General features: G+C 38.1%; 7 non-coding genes across 7 annotated transcripts; 2 read left to right on the top strand and 5 right to left on the bottom strand.

Moving 5' to 3' along the window:
• Positions 1 to 346: 346 nt before the first annotated feature.
• On the bottom strand, positions 347 to 419 carry TRNAF-GAA (transfer RNA phenylalanine (anticodon GAA)). Its single transcript has one exon. It is a non-coding gene; the product is annotated as a tRNA-Phe (tRNA).
• Positions 420 to 560: 141 nt separating this feature from the next.
• TRNAL-CAG (transfer RNA leucine (anticodon CAG)) lies at positions 561 to 643 on the top strand. The gene has a single exon. It is a non-coding gene; the product is annotated as a tRNA-Leu (tRNA).
• A 692-nt stretch (positions 644 to 1,335) lies between these two features.
• TRNAL-CAG (transfer RNA leucine (anticodon CAG)) lies at positions 1,336 to 1,418 on the top strand. Its single transcript has one exon. It is a non-coding gene; the product is annotated as a tRNA-Leu (tRNA).
• Positions 1,419 to 4,994: 3,576 nt separating this feature from the next.
• On the bottom strand, positions 4,995 to 5,067 carry TRNAF-AAA (transfer RNA phenylalanine (anticodon AAA)). Its single transcript has one exon. It is a non-coding gene; the product is annotated as a tRNA-Phe (tRNA).
• Positions 5,068 to 6,535: 1,468 nt separating this feature from the next.
• Positions 6,536 to 6,608, bottom strand: TRNAF-GAA (transfer RNA phenylalanine (anticodon GAA)). The gene has a single exon. It is a non-coding gene; the product is annotated as a tRNA-Phe (tRNA).
• Positions 6,609 to 8,085: 1,477 nt separating this feature from the next.
• Positions 8,086 to 8,158, bottom strand: TRNAF-GAA (transfer RNA phenylalanine (anticodon GAA)). The gene has a single exon. It is a non-coding gene; the product is annotated as a tRNA-Phe (tRNA).
• A 2,244-nt stretch (positions 8,159 to 10,402) lies between these two features.
• TRNAF-GAA (transfer RNA phenylalanine (anticodon GAA)) lies at positions 10,403 to 10,475 on the bottom strand. Its single transcript has one exon. It is a non-coding gene; the product is annotated as a tRNA-Phe (tRNA).
• Positions 10,476 to 12,343: the final 1,868 nt, after the last annotated feature.

The raw sequence follows: 12,343 nt of genomic DNA on the forward strand, positions 1-12,343 counted from the left end.
CCTGTCTGTCACAATCATGTTGTTCTCTACTGCACTATCAGTAAGAAGAGGGAGGTGGAAAATCTCATAAAATAAACCTCAAGATACACAAAATCTTAAAGATCCTTAGCACTTTATGTTGATATTTCTCAGATTTTTTCTCCGATTTCCTCCATACTACTTCGACTTCAACTTAATTTTTCAGTATAACTACTTTCATTTTCTTCTCGCATTAGTGACTGTTCTGAAAAGAGATACTTAAAACTGTTTTTTTCAGGTATATCTGCACATCACAAAGAATGAAAATCTTGCTAAATGCATATGGAGAAAGAACTTTATCTCAAATCACTCATACTTAAAAATAGCGTGCTGAAACCCGGGATCGGACCAGGGACCTTTAGATCTTCAGTCTAACGCTCTCCCAACTGAGCTATTTCAGCAACCTACAAAGTTAAAGCTACAGCATTGCAAGGCAAACTCAAAGGCGTTAATACATTTTCAGTTCAAAATTTGCCTTTTTTTGGGGCCAAACAAAAAATGTGTTTGTTTTTAGAAAGTGTGAATTTTCCACAGTTGTGCTTGTCAGGATGGCCGAGCGGTCCAAGGCGCTGCGTTCAGGTCGCAGTCTCTACTTGAGGCGTGGGTTCGAATCCCACTTCTGACAGGCTTCTGTTACATTACAATCATGTTTTGTTTTTTTTTCATTTTCACTATGTCCCTCTGTCACAATTCAGACATTTCCACAAACCAGATTAGTCCAAGGACAAAGCCAATGAGAACCCTCTGGATCCTCAATCCTGTCTGTCACAATCATGTTGTTCTCTGCTGCACTATCAGTAAGAAGAGGGAGGTGGAAAATCTCATAAAATAAACCTCAAGATACACAAAATCTTAAAGATCCTTAGCACTTTATGTTGATATTTCTCCGATTTTTTCTCCGATTTCCTCCATACTACTTCGACTTCAACTTAATTTTTCAGTATAACTACTTTCATTTTCTTCTCGCATTAGTGACTGTTCTGAAAAGAGATACTTAAAACTGTTTTTTTCAGGTATATCTGCACTTCACAAAGAATGAAAATCTTGCTAAATGCATATGGAGAAAGAACTTTATCTCAAATCACTCATACTTAAAAACAGCGTGCTGTAACCCGGGATCGGACCAGGGACCTTCAGCTCTTCAGTCTAACGCTCTCCCAACTGAGCTATTTCAGCAACCTACAAAGTTAAAGCTACAGCATTGCAAGGCAAACTCAAAGGCGTTAATAAATTTTCAGTTCAAAATTTGCCTTTTTTTGGGGCCAAACAAAAAATGTGTTTGTTTTTAGAAAGTGTGAATTTTCCACAGTTGTGCTTGTCAGGATGGCCGAGCGGTCCAAGGCGCTGCGTTCAGGTCGCAGTCTCTACTTGAGGCATGGGTTCGAATCCCATTTCTGACAGGTTTCTGTTACATTACAATCATGTTTTGTTTTTTTTTCATTTTCACTATGTCCCTCTGTCACAACTCAGACATTTCCACAAACCAGATTAGTCCAAGGACAAAGCCAATGAGAACCCTCTGGATCCTCAATCCTGTCTGTCACAATCATGTTGTTCTCTGCTGCACTATCAATAAGAAGAGGGAGGTGGAAAATCTCATAAAATAAACCTCAAGATACACAAAATCTTAAAGATCCTTAGCACTTTATGTTGATATTTCTCCGATTTTTTCTCCGATTTCCTCCATACTACTTCGACTTCAACTTAATTTTTCAGTATAACTACTTTCATTTTCTTCTCGCATTAGTGACTGTTCTGAAAAGAGATACTTAAAACTGTTTTTTTCAGGTATATCTGCACTTCACAAAGAATGAAAATCTTGCTAAATGCATATGGAGAAAGAACTTTATCTCAAATCACTCATACTTAAAAACAGCGTGCTGAAACCCGGGATCGGACCAGGGACCTTTAGATCTTCAGTCTAACGCTCTCCCAACTGAGCTATTTTAGCAACCTACAAAGTTAAAGCTACAGCATTGCAAGGCAAACTCAAAGGCGTTAATAAATTTTCAGTTCAAAATTTGCCTTTTTTTGGGGCCAAACAAAAAATGTGTTTGTTTTTAGAAAGTGTGAATTTTCCACAGTTGTGCTTGTCAGGATGGCCGAGCGGTCCAAGGCGCTGCGTTCAGGTCGCAGTCTCTACTTGAGGCGTGGGTTCGAAACCCACTTCTGACAGGTTTCTGTTACATTACAATCATGTTTTGTTTTTTTTTCATTTTCACTATGTCCCTCTGTCACAATTCAGACATTTCCACAAACCAGATTAGTCCAAGGACAAAGCCAATGAGAACCCTCTGGAACCTCAATCCTGTCTGTCACAATCATGTTGTTCTCTGCTGCACTATCAGTAAGAAGAGGGAGGTGGAAAATCTCATAAAATAAACCTCAAGATACACAAAATCTTAAAGATCCTTAGCACTTTATGTTGATATTTCTCAGATTTTTTTTCTGATTTCCTCCATACTACTTCGACTTCAACTTAATTTTTCAGTATAACTACTTTCATTTTCTTCTCGCATTAGTGACTGTTCTGAAAAGAGATACTTAAAACTGTTTTTTTCAGGTATATCTGCACTTCACAAAGAATGAAAATCTTGCTAAATGCATATGGAGAAAGAACTTTATCTCAAATCACTCATACTTAAAAACAGCGTGCTGAAACCCGGGATCGGACCAGGGACCTTCAGATGTTCAGTCTAACGCTCTCCCAACTGAGCTATTTCAGCAACCTACAAAGTTAAAGCTACAGCATTGCAAGGCAAACTCAAAGGCGTTAATAAATTTTCAGTTCAAAATTTGCCTTTTTTTGGGGCCAAACAAAAAATGTGTTTGTTTTTAGAAAGTGTGAATTTTCCACAGTTGTGCTTGTCAGGATGGCCGAGCGGTCCAAGGCGCTGCGTTCAGGTCGCAGTCTCTACTTGAGGCATGGGTTCGAATCCCACTTCTGACAGGTTTCTGTTACATTACAATCATGTTTTGTTTTTTTTTCATTTTCACTATGTCCCTCTGTCACAATTCAGATATTATCACAAACCAGATTAGTCCAAGGACAAAGCCAATGAGAACCCTATGGATCCTCAATCCTGTCTGTCACAATCATGTTGTTCTCTGCTGCACTATCAGTAAGAAGAGGGAGGTGGAAAATCTCATAAAATAAACCTCAAGATACACAAAATCTTAAAGATCCTTAGCACTTTATGTTGATATTTCTCAGATTTTTTTTCCGATTTCCTCCATACTACTTCGACTTCAACTTAATTTTTCAGTATAACTACTTTCATTTTCTTCTCGCATTAGTGACTGTTCTGAAAAGAGATACTTAAAACTGTTTTTTTCAGGTATATCTGCACTTCACAAAGAATGAAAATCTTGCTAAATGCATATGGAGAAAGAACTTTATCTCAAATCACTCATACTTAAAAACAGCGTGCTGAAACCCGGGATCAGACCAGGGACATTTAGATCTTCAGTCTAACGCTCTCCCAACTGAGCTATTTCAGCAACCTACAAAGATAAAGCTACAGCATTGCAAGGCAAACTCAAAGGCGTTAATACATTTTCAGTTCAAAATTTGCATTTTTTTGGGGCCAAACAAAAAATGTGTTTGTTTTTAGAAAGTGTGAATTTTCCACAGTTGTGCTTGTCAGGATGGCCGAGCGGTCCAAGGCGCTGCGTTCAGGTCGCAGTCTCTACTTGTGGCGCGGGTTCGAATTCCACTTCTGACAGGTTTCTGTTACATTACAATCATGTTTTTTTTTTTTCATTTTCACTATGTCCCTCTGTCACAATTCAGACATTTCCACAAACCAGATTAGTCCAAGGACAAAGCCAATGAGAACCCTCTGGATCCTCAATCCTGTCTGTCACAATCATGTTGTTCTCTGCTGCACTATCAGTAAGAAGAGGGAGGTGAAAAATCTCATAAAATAAACCTCAAGATACACAAAATCTTAAAGATCCTTAGCACTTTATGTTGATATTTCTCAGATTTTTTTTCTGATTTCCTCCATACTACTTCGACTTCAACTTAATTTTTCAGTATAACTACTTTCATTTTCTTCTCGCATTAGTGACTGTTCTGAAAAGAGATACTTAAAACTGTTTTTTTCAGGTATATCTGCACTTCACAAAGAATGAAAATCTTGCTAAATGCATATGGAGAAAGAACTTTATCTCAAATCACTCATACTTAAAAACAGCGTGCTGAAACCCGGGATCGGACCAGGGACCTTCAGATCTTCAGTCTAACGCTCTCCCAACTGAGCTATTTCAGCAACCTACAAAGTTAAAGCTACAGCATTGCAAGGCAAACTCAAAAGCGTTAATAAATTTTCAGTTCAAAATTTGCCTTTTTTTGGGGCCAAACAAAAAATGTGTTTGTTTTTAGAAAGTGTGAATTTTCCACAGTTGTGCTTGTCAGGATGGCCGAGCGGTCCAAGGCGCTGCGTTCAGGTCGCAGTCTCTACTTGAGGCATGGGTTCGAATCCCACTTCTGACAGGTTTCTGTCACATTAAAATCATGTTTTGTTTTTTTTTCATTTTCACTATGTCCCTCTATCACAATTCAGACATTTCCACAAACCAGATTAGTCCAAGGACAAAGCCAATGAGAACCCTATGGATTCTCAATCCTGTCTGTCACAATCATGTTGTTCTCTGCTGCACTATCAGTAAGAAGAGGGAGGTGGAAAATCTCATAAAATAAACCTCAAGATACACAAAATCTTAAAGATCCTTAGCACTTTATGTTGATATTTCTCAGATTTTTTTTCCGATTTCCTCCATACTACTTCGACTTCAACTTAATTTTTCAGTATAACTACTTTCATTTTCTTCTCGCATTAGTGACTGTTCTGAAAAGAGATACTTAAAACTGTTTTTTTCAGGTATATCTGCACTTCACAAAGAATGAAAATCTTGCTAAATGCATATGGAGAAAGAACTTTATCTCAAATCACTCATACTTAAAAACAGCGTGCTGAAACCCGGGATCGGACCAGGGACCTTTAGATCTTTAGTCTAATGCTCTCCCAACTGAGCTATTTCAGCAACCTACAAAGTTAAAGCTACAGCATTGCAAGGCAAACTCAAAGGCGTTAATAAATTTTCAGTTCAAAATTTGCCTTTTTTTGGGGCCAAACAAAAAATGTGTTTGTTTTTAGAAAGTGTGAATTTTCCACAGTTGTGCTTATCAGGATTGCCGAGCGGTCCAAGGCGCTGCGTTCAGGTCGCAGTCTCTACTTGAGGCGTGGGTTCGAATCCCACTTCTGACAGGTTTCTGTTACATTACAATCATGTTTTGTTTTTTTTTCATTTTCACTATGTCCCTCTGTCACAATTCTGACATTTCCACAAACCAGATTAGTCCAAGGACAAAGCCAATGAGAACCCTCTGGATCCTCAATCCTGTCTGTCACAATCATGTTGTTCTCTACTGCACTATCAGTAAGAAGAGGGAGGTGAAAAATCTCATAAAATAAACCTCAAGATACACAAAATCTTAAAGTTCCTTAGCACTTTATGTTGATATTTCTCAGATTTTTTTTCTGATTTCCTCCATACTACTTTGACTTCAACTTAATTTTTCAGTATAACTACTTTCATTTTCTTCTCGCATTAGTGACTGTTCTGAAAAGAGATACTTAAAACTGTTTTTTCAGGTATATCTGCACTTCACAAAGAATGAAAATCTTGCTAAATGCATATGGAGAAAGAACTTTATCTCAAATCACTCATACTTAAAAACAGCGTGCTGAAACCCGGGATCGGACCAGGGACCTTCAGTCTAACGCTCTCCCAACTGAGCTATTTCAGCAACCTACAAAGTTAAAGCTACAGCATTGCAAGGCAAACTCAAAAGCGTTAATAAATTTTCAGTTCAAAATTTGCCTTTTTTTGGGGCCAAACAAAAAATGTGTTTGTTTTTAGAAAGTGTGAATTTTCCACAGTTGTGCTTGTCAGGATGGCCGAGCAGTCCAAGGCGCTGCGTTCAGGTCGCAGTCTCTACTTGAGGCATGGGTTCGAATCCCACTTCTGACAGGTTTCTGTTACATTCCAATCATGTTTTGTTTTTTTTTCATTTTCACTATGTCCCTCTATCACAATTCAGACATTTCCACAAACCAGATTAGTCCAAGGACAAAGCCAATGAGAACCCTATGGATCCTCAATCCTGTCTGTCACAATCATGTTGTTCTCTGCTGCACTATCAGTAAGAAGAGGGAGGTGGAAAATCTCATAAAATAAACCTCAAGATACACAAAATCTTAAAGATCCTTAGCACTTTATGTTGATATTTCTCAGATTTTTTTTCCGATTTCCTCCATACTACTTCGACTTCAACTTAATTTTTCAGTATAACTACTTTCATTTTCTTCTCGCATTAGTGACTGTTCTGAAAAGAGATACTTAAAACTGTTTTTTTCACGTATATCTGCACTTCACAAAGAATGAAAATCTTGCTAAATGCATATGGAGAAAGAACTTTATCTCAAATCACTCATACTTAAAAACAGCGTGCTGAAACCCGGGATCGGACCAGGGACCTTTAGATCTTCAGTCTAACGCTCTCCCAACTGAGCTATTTCAGCAACCTACAAAGTTAAAGCTACAGCATTGCAAGGCAAACTCAAAGGCGTTAATAAATTTTCAGTTCAAAATTTGCCTTTTTTTGGGGCCAAACAAAAAATGTGTTTGTTTTTAGAAAGTGTGAATTTTCCACAGCTGTGCTTGTCAGGATGGCCGAGCGGTCCAAGGCGCTGCGTTCAGGTCGCAGTCTCTACTTGAGATGTGGGTTCGAATCCCACTTCTGACAGGTTTCTGTTACATTACAATCATGTTTTGTTTTTTTTTCATTTTCACTATGTCCCTCTGTCACAATTCAGACATTTCCACAAACCAGATTAGTCCAAGGACAAAGCCAATGAGAACCCTCTGGATCCTCAATCCTGTCTGTCACAATCATGTTGTTCTCTGCTGCACTATCAGTAAGAAGAGGGAGGTGAAAAATCTCATAAAATAAACCTCAAGATACACAAAATCTTAAAGATCCTTAGCACTTTATGTTGATATTTCTCAGATTTTTTTTCTGATTTCCTCCATACTACTTCGACTTCAACTTAATTTTTCAGTATAACTACTTTCATTTTCTTCTCGCATTAGTGACTGTTCTGAAAAGAGATACTTAAAACTGTTTTTTTCAGGTATATCTGCACTTCACAAAGAATGAAAATCTTGCTAAATGCATATGGAGAAAGAACTTTATCTCAAATCACTCATACTTAAAAACAGCGTGCTGAAACCCGGGATCGGACCAGGGACCATCAGATCTTCAGTCTAACGCTCTCCCAACTGAGCTATTTCAGCAACCTACAAAGTTAAAGCTACAGCATTGCAATGCAAACTCAAAAGCGTTAATAAATTTTCAGTTCAAAATTTGCCTTTTTTTGGGGCCAAACAAAAAATGTGTTTGTTTTTAGAAAGTGTGAATTTTCCACAGTTGTGCTTGTCAGGATGGCCGAGCGGTCCAAGGCGCTGCGTTCAGGTCGCAGTCTCTACTTGAGGCATGGGTTCGAATCCCACTTCTGACAGGTTTCTGTTACATTCCAATCATGTTTTGTTTTTTTTTCATTTTCACTATGTCCCTCTATCACAATTCAGACATTTCCACAAACCAGATTAGTCCAAGGACAAAGCCAATGAGAACCCTATGGATCCTCAATCCTGTCTGTCACAATCATGTTGTTCTCTGCTGCACTATCAGTAAGAAGAGGGAGGTGGAAAATCTCATAAAATAAACCTCAAGATACACAAAATCTTAAAGATCCTTAGCACTTTATGTTGATATTTCTCAGATTTTTTTTCCGATTTCCTCCATACTACTTCGACTTCAACTTAATTTTTCAGTATAACTACTTTCATTTTCTTCTCGCATTAGTGACTGTTCTGAAAAGAGATACTTAAAACTGTTTTTTTCACGTATATCTGCACTTCACAAAGAATGAAAATCTTGCTAAATGCATATGGAGAAAGAACTTTATCTCAAATCACTCATACTTAAAAACAGCGTGCTGAAACCCGGGATCGGACCAGGGACCTTTAGATCTTCAGTCTAACGCTCTCCCAACTGAGCTATTTCAGCAACCTACAAAGTTAAAGCTACAGCATTGCAAGGCAAACTCAAAGGCGTTAATAAATTTTCAGTTCAAAATTTGCCTTTTTTTGGGGCCAAACAAAAAATGTGTTTGTTTTTAGAAAGTGTGAATTTTCCACAGCTGTGCTTGTCAGGATGGCCGAGCGGTCCAAGGCGCTGCGTTCAGGTCGCAGTCTCTACTTGAGATGTGGGTTCGAATCCCACTTCTGACAGGTTTCTGTTACATTACAATCATGTTTTGTTTTTTTTTCATTTTCACTATGTCCCTCTGTCACAATTCAGACATTTCCACAAACCAGATTAGTCCAAGGACAAAGCCAATGAGAACCCTCTGGATCCTCAATCCTGTCTGTCACAATCATGTTGTTCTCTGCTGCACTATCAGTAAGAAGAGGGAGGTGAAAAATCTCATAAAATAAACCTCAAGATACACAAAATCTTAAAGATCCTTAGCACTTTATGTTGATATTTCTCAGATTTTTTTTCTGATTTCCTCCATACTACTTCGACTTCAACTTAATTTTTCAGTATAACTACTTTCATTTTCTTCTCGCATTAGTGACTGTTCTGAAAAGAGATACTTAAAACTGTTTTTTTCAGGTATATCTGCACTTCACAAAGAATGAAAATCTTGCTAAATGCATATGGAGAAAGAACTTTATCTCAAATCACTCATACTTAAAAACAGCGTGCTGAAACCCGGGATCGGACCAGGGACCATCAGATCTTCAGTCTAACGCTCTCCCAACTGAGCTATTTCAGCAACCTACAAAGTTAAAGCTACAGCATTGCAATGCAAACTCAAAAGCGTTAATAAATTTTCAGTTCAAAATTTGCCTTTTTTTGGGGCCAAACAAAAAATGTGTTTGTTTTTAGAAAGTGTGAATTTTCCACAGTTGTGCTTGTCAGGATGGCCGAGCGGTCCAAGGCGCTGCGTTCAGGTCGCAGTCTCTACTTGAGGCATGGGTTCGAATCCCACTTCTGACAGGTTTCTGTTACATTACAATCATGTTTTGTTTTTTTTTCATTTTCACTATGTCCCTCTATCACAATTCAGACATTTCCACAAACCAGATTAGTCCAAGGACAAAGCCAATGAGAACCCTATGGATCCTCAATCCTGTCTATCACAATCATGTTGTTCTCTGCTGCACTATCAGTAAGAAGAGGGAGGTGGAAAATCTCATAAAATAAACCTCAAGATACACAAAATCTTAAAGATCCTTGGCACTTTATGTTGATATTTCTCAGATTTTTTTTCCGATTTCCTCCATACTACTTCGACTTCAACTTAATTTTTCAGTATAACTACTTTCATTTACTTCTCGCATTAGTGACTGTTCTGAAAAGAGATACTTAAAACTGTTTTTTTCAGGTATATCTGCACTTCACAAAGAATGAAAATCTTGCTAAATGCATATGGAGAAAGAACTTTATCTCAAATCACTCATACTTAAAAACAGCGTGCTGAAACCCGGGATCGGACCAGGGACCTTCAGTCTAACGCTCTCCCAACTGAGCTATTTCAGCAACCTACAAAGTTAAAGCTACAGCATTGCAAGGCAAACTCAAAAGCGTTAATAAATTTTCAGTTCAAAATTTGCCTTTTTTTGGGGCCAAACAAAAAATGTGTTTGTTTTTAGAAAGTGTGAATTTTCCACAGTTGTGCTTGTCAGGATGGCCGAGCAGTCCAAGGTGCTGCGTTCAGGTCGCAGTCTCTACTTGAGGCATGGGTTCGAATCCCACTTCTGACAGGTTTCTGTTACATTACAATCATGTTTTGTTTTTTTTTCATTTTCACTATGTCCCTCTATCACAATTCAGACATTTCCACAAACCAGATTAGTCCAAGGACAAAGCCAATGAGAACCCTATGGATCCTCAATCCTGTCTGTCACAATCATGTTGTTCTCTGCTGCACTATCAGTAAGAAGAGGGAGGTGGAAAATCTCATAAAATAAACCTCAAGATACACAAAATCTTAAAGATCCTTAGCACTTTATGTTGATATTTCTCAGATTTTTTTTCCGATTTCCTCCATACTACTTCGACTTCAACTTAATTTTTCAGTATAACTACTTTCATTTTCTTCTCGCATTAGTGACTGTTCTGAAAAGAGATACTTAAAACTGTTTTTTTCACGTATATCTGCACTTCACAAAGAATGAAAATCTTGCTAAATGCATATGGAGAAAGAACTTTATCTCAAATCACTCATACTTAAAAACAGCGTGCTGAAACCCGGGATCGGACCAGGGACCTTTAGATCTTCAGTCTAACGCTCTCCCAACTGAGCTATTTCAGCAACCTACAAAGTTAAAGCTACAGCATTGCAAGGCAAACTCAAAGGCGTTAATAAATTTTCAGTTCAAAATTTGCCTTTTTTTGGGGCCAAACAAAAAATGTGTTTGTTTTTAGAAAGTGTGAATTTTCCACAGCTGTGCTTGTCAGGATGGCCGAGCGGTCCAAGGCGCTGCGTTCAGGTCGCAGTCTCTATTTGAGATGTGGGTTCGAATCCCACTTCTGACAGGTTTCTGTTACATTACAATCATGTTTTGTTTTTTTTTCATTTTCACTATGTCCCTCTGTCACAATTCAGACATTTCCACAAACCAGATTAGTCCAAGGACAAAGCCAATGAGAACCCTCTGGATCCTCAATCCTGTCTGTCACAATCATGTTGTTCTCTGCTGCACTATCAGTAAGAAGAGGGAGGTGGAAAATCTCATAAAATAAACCTCAAGATACACAAAATCTTAAAGATCCTTAGCACTTTATGTTGATATTTCTCAGATTTTTTCTCCGATTTCCTCCATACTACTTCGACTTCAACTTAATTTTTCAGTATAACTACTTTCATTTTCTTCTCGCATTAGTGACTGTTCTGAAAAGAGATACTTAAAACTGTTTTTTTCAGGTATATCTGCACTTCACAAAGATTGAAAATCTTGCTAAATGCATATGGAGAAAGAACTTTATCTCAAATCACTCATACTTAAAAACAGCGTGCTGAAACCCGGGATCGGACCAGGGACCTTTAGGTCTTCAGTCTAACGCTCTCCCAACTGAGCTATTTCAGCAACCTACAAAGATAAAGCTACAGCATTGCAAGGCAAACTCAAAGGCGTTAATACATTTTCAGTTCAAAATTTGCCTTTTTTTTGGGCCAAACAAAAAATGTGTTTGTTTTTAGAAAGTGTAAATTTTCCACAGTTGTGCTTGTCAGGATGGCCGAGCGGTCCAAGGCGCTGCGTTCAGGTCGCAGTCTCTACTTGAGGCGTGGGTCTAATCCCACTTCTGACAGGTTTCTGTTACATTACAATCATGTTTTTTTTTTCATTTTCACTATGTCCCTCTGTCACAATTCAGACATTTCCACAAACCAGATTAGTCCAAGGACAAAGCCAATGAGAACCCTCTGGATCCTCAATCCTGTCTGTCACAATCATGTTGTTCTCTGCTGCACTATCAGTAAGAAGAGGGAGGTGAAAAATCTCATAAAATAAACCTCAAGATACACAAAATCTTAAAGATCCTTAGCACTTTATGTTGATATTTCTCAGATTTTTTTTCTGATTTCCTCCATACTACTTCGACTTCAACTTAATTTTTCAGTATAACTACTTTCATTTTCTTCTCGCATTAGTGACTGTTCTGAAAAGAGATACTTAAAACTGTTTTTTTCAGGTATATCTGCACTTCACAAAGAATGAAAATCTTGCTAAATGCATATGGAGAAAGAACTTTATCTCAAATCACTCATACTTAAAAACAGCGTGCTAAAACCCGGGATCGGACCAGGGACCTTTACATCTTCAGTCTAACGCTCTCCCAACTGAGCTATTTCAGCAACCTACAAAGTTAAAGCTACAGCATTGCAAGGCAAACTCAAAGGCGTTAATAAATTTTCAGTTCAAAATTTGCCTTTTTTTGGGGCCAAACAAAAAATGTGTTTGTTTTTAGAAAGTGTGAATTTTCCACAGTTGTGCTTGTCAGGATGGCCGAGCGGTCCAAGGCGCTGCGTTCAGGTTGCAGTCTCTACTTGAGGTGTGGGTTCGAATCCCACTTCTGACAGGTTTCTGTTACATTACAATCATGTTTTGTTTTTTTTCATTTTCACTATGTCCCTCTGTCACAATTCAGACATTTCCACAAACCAGATTAGTCCAAGGA

Source organism: Anomaloglossus baeobatrachus, chromosome 1 (genome assembly GCF_048569485.1).
Source record: "Anomaloglossus baeobatrachus isolate aAnoBae1 chromosome 1, aAnoBae1.hap1, whole genome shotgun sequence".
NCBI classification, from domain to species: Eukaryota; Metazoa; Chordata; class Amphibia; order Anura; family Aromobatidae; genus Anomaloglossus; species Anomaloglossus baeobatrachus.